This window comes from Crocodylus porosus, unplaced genomic scaffold (assembly GCF_001723895.1).
Source record: "Crocodylus porosus isolate Cpor-Errol unplaced genomic scaffold, CroPor_comp1, whole genome shotgun sequence".
Taxonomy (NCBI): Eukaryota; Metazoa; Chordata; order Crocodylia; family Crocodylidae; genus Crocodylus; species Crocodylus porosus.
Genome location: NW_017728949.1, coordinates 74,076,864 through 74,084,240, shown reverse-complemented (window position 1 = coordinate 74,084,240; position 7,377 = coordinate 74,076,864).

Sequence of the window (7,377 nt, the reverse complement as noted above, 5' to 3'; positions counted from 1 at the left end):
TTAGATGAACATCTTGCTGGGGTCGTTTGACCCCGGTATTCTTTCCTGCCATGGCAGGGGGTCGGACTAGATGATCTACTCAGGTCCCTTCCCTAGAAACTATGAAACTATGAAACTACTATGAAACTATACTAAATGAGAAATGATGGCAGGGAAGGGATAAGCCATGAAGAGCCTTGAAGATGAAGTCAAGCAGCTTCTGCTTGATACAACAGAAAAAGGAGACGCACAAAGAAGGGTCATATAGTTGAATGTGGACCTGCAAAAATGGTTTTTGCTGCTGTACTTCAGAGAGATGTCAGTGGGCAAAAGACTACCTTTGTCAAAACCAGAGGAAACGACATTACATTAATTGAGATATGAGATAATGAAAGCTTGGAAAAGATCTTCTGAGGGAAGGAATTGTCATATCTTAGAGATGTTATGCTGAAAGAATCAGGAAGTAATAACCAGGGTCTGAGGATTAAGAAAGTTTAAGTCAAAGAAAATGTTCACATTAGTAACTGAAGTGGCAAGCAGGATGAGGGTGACTTCCACAGGAAAAGCCTTGGGGGAGAAAATTAAGAACTCTGTGGGTGCATCTACATGAGAAGTTTACTGCGGAGCTGCCTAATTAGCTCTGCAGTAAAGTCGTAACATCTACACATATGGGCTTATTAGGCTGCAGTAAACTAATTAACTCTGATGCAGGACAGTACTTGTAAATACTGTGGTGGTGGTGTTGTAGATCCTGATATGGCTGGCCGGAGCATGAGGGTGCTTCAGTGTGGAGCTAGCTGGCAGCTAGCTGAGGCACGAGGTTGCTTCAGTGCAGGGCTGCCCATTGGCTAGTTGTGCACTGGAACACCCTTGTGCCCCAGCCAGCCCCTCTGCAACATACTGAGTCGGGTCGGAGCAGCCCTGGGCTGGCAGGCTGAGCCATTGGGCCCCTGCCAGCCTGGCTCAATGTTCTGTGGTCCCAGGCGCACGTTCAAATGCGGTGCCTGGGTGCGCAATATGCACCAGAGTTTATTGCTTTGTGCTAATCGCACATGCAGATGCACCCTATTTGAGCTACTCTGAGCTGGAGTTGACCAACAGATCTTCATAAGAGGCCAGAGAGAGCAGTCAAGATTTTAATTTGGACTGAGGAAACAGGTCTGGAGTGGAAAGGTACACCTGAGAATTATTTACATGGAGATGGTAATTGAATTTGTGTTTGCAGAAGAGATCACTCAGATAAGGTGTAGAAGGAAAAGGGAACTGAAAGAGAGTCTGCAAAGTACCAAGGAAGGCTGGAGGAGGAATGAGTAGGAACTTCAATGAAGAACTGATAATAAGTTAAAAAGCAACTTGGAGAAGACAGTTTCAGAAGCCAAAGAAGAATAAGATTTCAAGAAGAGCATGCTAAACTGAGTCAAAGGCAAATGACATGTCAAAAAAGAAGAGAATGTAGTATTGGTTCTGTTTTTTGCTTGGGAAGATGTTTTTAGAGACATTGGCAACAGGGGCTTCGTTTCAATACAAGGGCTGGAAAGATGGATTGCACCGGGTGTAGGAGTGAACTGGAGGACAGGAACTTCAGACAGCAACTTTAAGCAATTCATTCACTGAGCTGAGAGATGTAAGGGAGTAGGAAGCCAGGAGGAGGCAGGGTAAAGAGCAGATTTTTAAGAAGGGAGATACTGAAGCCAGCTTCTATCTTGAGAGAAAAAGACCAGAGAGGAGTGAGAGGTCAAGAGGAGGAGATAAGAGTGGGCATGAGGCAGATAAGGATGGGATTGGATGGGCAGGGCAAATAGAAGTATTAGAGGACAGAGGATGAGAAACATAGGCATCTGTGGTAGAAGAGAAAGAGTTGAAGGATGGGAAGAAGGAAGGAAAGGCAACCTGAAAGAAAAGGGAAGGTCAGCAGATAACAGCAACGAGGAGGAAAGGAGACAGAAGTTCGATGCAGTGCTGTTTAAAAAAGGAGAAAAAGAGGCAAGGGTGAAAGGAAAGGTTTGAAAATAGCCATAGTGTGAGAGGAGAAGCTCGGTGATCCTGGGCAGGGACTTCGAGAGAAGGGCAGATTTCACTTAGGAAGGGGCAGCTGCAGGGATCCATGCCTCTATGAGTGCCAGGAACGAGATATAATTATGGAGCGCAGTCATGGAGTGGGGGCTGGGAGCTCCCTGCCTGGGCTACAGTGGCAAAGCCTGCCTCAGGAGCAGGCAGCTCCCAGGAGCAGGCTCCACTGGGAGATAACTGTCCCCTGGCCCTCTGCTCCCTGCCAGCCCCTGGCTGCCACAGGGGGCCAGTGCAGAGCCGGGGTGTGGGAGCAGACTGCTCCTGCTTCCCCACACGTGTAGACGCTGGCCCAAGGTGGGTATTCCTCTAGAGTAAGCCCACCCCAGAGCATTTGCACATGTAGACATGTCCACTTTGAGGAATGTGGGAGTGGCAGGGCTGGTGGTGAGGGGGAGACCTGAGCATACTTTTTGTATTAGTCTCACAGGCTAGGGACAGAAATTACACATAAACCAGTATAAATTATCAGAAACCTGTTCAAATCTGTAACACAACAAAAGTTCAGTGCACATAAACTGCTTTCAGAATGGCTAAAACCGGTTTAAGATAAACCTGGAAGTATGAATATAGTATCAGACTTAAGTGATTTAGATTAAATTGGTTTATTGAACTTCTGTCCCAGATCCCCTTCAGATTCAAGTTAACCCACAGTCTCCCAGCATCCCAGGATGCTTTTCACCTACCCCCTGCACCCAGCAAGGTGGGCAAGCTAGTTTTGGCCCAAGCTGTCTGCTCCAGCCAAGCGGGGAGGCATGTTCCAACACCCCCCAGCTTCTGGCCTGGGCCACTGCAGGCAAGTGGCTGCATTTCTGGAATCAAAAGTGAATGTCTGTTCACTTGTTTATCAGTTGAATCTAACCTGAGAAGATTGAATCAATCCAGCCTCGGGCTTTTTGACTGTACTTAGCCAAAGAGACAGAGAATATTATTCTCTTTTCAAACTTATATTGTTGTATCTGGAGCACATCAAGGAGAAAGAGAAACATTTGTGAAGCTAAAGCAAACTTTTTCTATCCCCTTCAACTTTATTTTACTTTATGTCTGGAATTAGTCAAGGAAAGAAGAGAAGCAAAGGCCTATGAGGCTGACTATACTCAAAGCCAGTAATTCAATTCTCACAATGAAATGGGGGATTTCACCAGTGAACAATTAGGTAAAGCCACTGAGTCCTTCAACCACAGGTGGGTTCTCTGATATTAACACAAAACCCCTAATAAGTTATAAGGAATCAGAAGAGCATATTACGTCTTACTGTATGCTGTTATTGCTGTTCTATCCAGTACTTGAGAAATTTTCACACAGTGTTAGTAGGGGCTGAAAATCCCCTCACACTTGCTGGGAAAATCCCCACCTCCCCAGTGAATATCTTGTACACCAGGCTTTTTTAACCTCCACACACCAGATATGCTGAAAGCAATGGGTTATTTTTTAACTAAACTAGAGATGTGAAAAGCCTGTAACCCATCTTTTCAGAGCACCACTGAGATATCATATAGAAGAATACCTGAGAAAATCTTCTGTAATAGTAGACCATAGCAGGAGTCTGCTGCCCCTTCCACCTCCATTCAGTGAATTATTTTTCAAAAATAAAAAGGAACTGGCATAGAAGCAACAGGAACTGGACAATTTGCTGTAGGTGTTATGCATGGTAGTGTTAACAGCAGCAGGAGTGCCATGAATATGGAAGTGAGAAGTTAACAGGAGGAAGAGACATTTGGAAGGAAGTATCTTGCTCAGCTTCTCATAAGGAAAAATAGTTTTAAAATCTTTAGCAGTGAAGCAAATTGGTAGAGTGTCAGTGGTTCAGCTGAAAACTCACTTGCACCTTATGGTCACCATCTGTGGTGTGGAACGTTTTCAACCTTGACAAAGCAGATTTGTCCGAGGATATTTCCTCTTTTTGAAATAAAAGAATTAGCTGTGGCAAAACCAGAACCCAAGTTGGCACATCTACACTCAGGGACTTTCTGGAAAACAGCGTATCACTGCAATAAGTGTCTGGTTGCCAACCTGTAAAAAAGAAAATAAAGCAGCTGTTTAAGTGCTAAGTAATACCAAGGGACACTGTCCCTGCCCTCTCCAGTAAACTTTTAAAGATGAAGAGTCTTTCTTAAAAGCCAGTAAGAAGACAGGATCATGCAGCAGGTGGTAACATCTGTGCCTATCGAATTCTGTCCTAAACAATCTGCTCCCTACTGTTCTCAGTGAGGAGCAGGAAAGAGAATCTGAGCGAGAAAGTTATGGGTGGGGTAGGGCAGAGACTCCTACTCAAAATGTGTTGTGGAAAGAGAACTTAATACCAGTATATTATTGCCTCCATCCTTTCAATGTACCTACTGTGGCAGAATAACCCCCAAAAGCCAAGCTGGTTGAGAAGCACAAAATCAATACATAATTCAGATGCATATGCATAGCCAAGCTTTGTGTAACTATTGAGTAGGAAAGATGTACCGAGAGCGGAAGGAAAAGTCTATAACACGCTTCCTCCTGCTGACTTTTTGCTCACCCTTCGTTTAAGAGACGTCCACTGGCTTTAAGTTTACAATCCTACCATATTCTTGTGTTTTCAAAAATGTAAGTGAATAATTCAAATGAAAATGTTACCCAAGGAAATTACACTTTTTGTAGGGAATGCTAGGATTTCTTTAAAATAATTCATTACTAAAGCTTGTTGGCAATTCTCCTACATATTGATGGCAACCTTTGTTGTATTTTAGATTAATTATTGAAAGTCTGAACTGTATTGCTTCATTTTGGTTCAATAGATGCATCTCATGGCATTGCTTTCACTTTCAGACTGGATAAAATGTGCAAACTCTCTTCTCACAGATATTCACACAGGTGAGATTAAAATGGCACCTGCTCTGATACAAATTAGAAATCTGCTGACTGCAAACAATCAAACCAGTAAAAATAATTAATGAAATATCTGATGTCTGCAAGCACAAGGAATCAAAAGGGGAGCGAGGACAGCTAAAGCAAATTTGTCTATTTAAAAAAAACCCAAAAACAAAAGTTGCTTTCTTGGGAGAAAATTGTCCTTTGGCTCAGATGTCCCAAAGGTGGATTATGAAGTTGTTGGGCTACCCGTATCACTGGAAGGGTCTGAAGTGGGGAGAGCAGGCTCTGTAGGATTATGCCCTCTACCCATGCAAGTGGGCAGAGCACTAAAGGAGAATGAGTACACCTAAGTGTGTTCCTTTATACAGAACTAAAAGGGAAGTGGAAACGTGGCCCTCAACAGGGTGTTTTATTTCATCTAGTTCCAATATTTAAAAAGTGGAGCAAACATTGTAAGTGTCTCAATCTGGATAGGGACTCCAGAGATGTTTGGTTTACTTCTTGGCTCTGCTACAAACTTCCTGTAAGACCTTAGGCAAGTCACTTAATTACGCTATGCCTCAGTCCCCTAAGTCTATAAAACTGTGATAAAATTGCCTCCTTACCTCAAAGGTATTATATGAGAAAGAATTAATAACTGCCTGTGAGGTGTGCAGATACTGTGGATTTGAGGGCCATAAAAGTACTTACATAAATAGCTAGATCCATTAGCTGAACATTTTCTTGTCTCTTTGCTTCTAATGGGATAATGATACATTATTTTTTCTGACCACAACCCTCAGTGTCACAGCCATTTTAAAGTTTATGTTGACCATTAAAATCCTATTGAAAAGCATTACCAATTACCACAATAGCTAGGTATTTTTCAACTGCCTAATATCTAGCACCTGCTTGTTGCTTGATTCTTGAGGATCGTCCCTTCCTCCAACCCTGGAGAGTTTATGAAAAATATAAGATAGCATCTCAACAAGTTCCACCTTAGCAGAGATGAGCATCCTTGGGGCACTTAGTAGAACACAACCAATGTAGCTATATTTAAATATATAACTTCCAGTACTGTTATGCAGTGTCATGAGCTCCAGATACACAGGAAGTATTGCAATGTGAATTAAGCATTTTAACTAAAGACAAAGGTAGAGCTGTGTAATGGCATTGTCTGCCTGCAAAAACCACAATAAAGGGCATAGCTCTCACCATCAAGAGTTACGTGTGTAACACTGGCCTTTAAAATGTGTGACAGTGACTCAGAATGAGGAACACAAGAAAAGCGGCAGAAGAAGCAGTTTGTCAAAATGCGAGATTCATTTCTTCAACAGCTATAACCTCAAGTTCCTGATTCAGCATCTTGAATACCTATAATTTATGATTACAAAGTGAAATGGCACCATGTTTGCATAGAATGGTGGCAAATGGGGATTTATAATGAAGGACATTTGGAAGGTCAGAGAAAGATGGTCTCAAATAAGGACCGTTGTTATTAGGGGGGCTGCAAGTTGTCTGTATGGTCAGTCAGTTACTGAGGGCTTAACAAGGTTTTAAAATGTTAAGAAAATGGAGGGTGAAGTCTTGACCCAACTGAAGTCAGTGCAACATCCCCAGGACTTTACCAAGAGTATGTAAAATGCCCAAAGTTGAAGATTAGGGCTCAAAAGAGAAATCAAAATAAGCAGATAAATAATAAATTAAATAACATAAATGAAAGCCTCCTGGAAATGAAAACTGATTAGCCAGATTTCACAGAGGGTTTCATTTAAGTCTGTTTCTCATTTTGTTTATCTGTATTTAATATGGATACGTTCTGTAAAGGATTTTCTTAACATTTCATTAAAGGGACAGTCAGGTAAAAAAAAAAAAAGAAACTCCTGAACAAATATGTCACCAACAACACAGTAGATGATTAAAATTGAAAGTCCCCTTTATTTTCACTGTTGAAAATAGCATTTGTTTGTTTTCCGGGGTTATCTCAAAATAGATGATGAAAATGAAGTACTCTATTTCTTCCTCCTGCTGCACAGGGGCAAGTGAATTAATGTTACTGAGCGCTCTCTTCACTCTCCTGGGTTTGTCAGACTGGAATATTGGTCACCCTTGGTCAATATTGGTTTGAGGGTTGTGCTGTATGATTCATTTGTTGCATCTTGAAGTAAGAGGGGGAATTCCCAATTGTGTTCATTTGGTTACCTGTCATCTTGGTCTGTCTGTCTTTCTGTCTGTGCCCTTGGGACCTTGGGAATGGGAAAAGTGCAGTTCAGGATTTCTGTCTAGATGGAATATGTTGAAAAGGGGGGGCTCTGTGGATTTCACAAAGAACAGCTTTACTTCAGTCATTAGGCATCTGCTGCTAATGCACTCCCTTAGCCTTTTGTTTCCACAGTGTCTTGACTTCTTCCTTTCTCTCCTCTGGGCTTGGAAATTTTCATTGTCAATTTTTCTGTTTTAATTATTTTCCAAATCCCTCTAAAATAATGTGTCAGCAAAGGTTTCAGA